The following is a 1454-nucleotide window of genomic DNA, read 5'->3' as shown; positions in this document are numbered from 1 at the left end:
TGGGGAGGTCGCGGAGGAGGAATCTTGTTAGTTCGTCATTGGGTGAGAAAGTATCGAGGGAGCGGGTGGTTGGAGGCTGTCAATGGTACCTGTACGAATTCCTGTTCTGGCTGGCTGGCTGGCTGTTTTCCTGTCTGTGTGTCTCTCTGGTAGGCTGGCTGTCTTCCTGTCTGTTTGTCTCTCTGGTAGGCTGGCTGTCTGTCTACCTGTCTGGGTGTCTGGTCTGTCTGTATATTCTCTCTGGTAGGCTATCTGTTTGTCTTCCTGTCTGGGTGTCTGGTCTGTCTGTATGTCTCTCTGGTAGGCTGGCTGTCTGTCTACCTGTCTGGGTGTCTGGTCTGTCTGTATTGGCTCTCTGGTAGACTGTTTGTCTTCCTGTCTGGGTGTCTGGTCTGTCTGTATGTCTCTCTGGTAGGCTGGCTGTCTGTCTACCTGTCTGGGTGTCTGGTCTGTCTGTATATTCTCTCTGGTAGGCTATCTGTTTGTCTTCCTGTCTGGGTGTCTGGTCTGTCTGTATGTCTCTCTGGTAGGCTGGCTGTCTGTCTTCCTGTCTGGGTGTCTGGTCTGTCTGTATTGCTCTGTGGTAGGCTGGCTGTCTGTCTTCATGCCTGGGTGTCTGTCGGCCCTGCATGTTCGCTGAGCTGAATGGCTTATTGCGTTGTTGTGATCCCCTTTTCTCAGACGAACTAGTGTCTGGGGGTAGATGGTTTGGAGGAGGGAAGGGGGGAGGAGAATGACCCCTACTCATTCACCCCCTTGCCAGTGGTTGGCGGGTGCTGTGGTGTGGTTTGCTCCTTCTTCTCTATCAAATTCAAATATCCATCGCTGATCTCTCCTCCTTTTTTGTGTTTGTTACTCTTTTGTAACACCTGTGATCTTCGGCACTTATACGACCGTATTGTATGTCTTTCAAATGCCGTAAAACTCTTACTAAACTAAACAGTTACCCCCTTACCCTTCCTAATCCCCTCATTCACCGTACCCCTCCCCCTTTCCATCCTCATGTGCCGCTCACTGTGGATTTGACCTCTGTCACCCCACCCTCCCCTCCCTCTGACCCATTTTTTCTTTTATCCCCTCCCTCATTACCCCCTTTCTGCTTCTCACCTTCCTCACTCACGTGCCACTCAGTGTGAGTTTGACCTGCCTCTATATTTATACCTCTGCGCACTATCCCCCCTCCCTGTTATCCCCCCTTTCCCTCTAGTCCCCTCCCTTCAATCACACCGTATCCCCTTCCTCAACCCCCTCCATCACACCCTATCCCCTCCTTCTCCCCCCCCCTACACACATCTCTCATTGTGGCTTTGATCTGCCTCCTCCCTCTCTCACCTCCCCTTCTTCAACCCTCCCTCAGTCACCCCTCCCCTCCTTTCACCCCTCCCTCACGTACCATTCAGTGTGGCTTTAACCTGCTTCTGCTCGTAATTTCCCCTCCCTCCCCCCTCTCCTCC

Source organism: Aplysia californica, unplaced genomic scaffold, assembly GCF_000002075.1.
Source record: "Aplysia californica isolate F4 #8 unplaced genomic scaffold, AplCal3.0 scaffold00774, whole genome shotgun sequence".
NCBI classification, from domain to species: Eukaryota; Metazoa; Mollusca; class Gastropoda; order Aplysiida; family Aplysiidae; genus Aplysia; species Aplysia californica.
Note: the sequence above shows the minus strand (reverse complement) of the source record.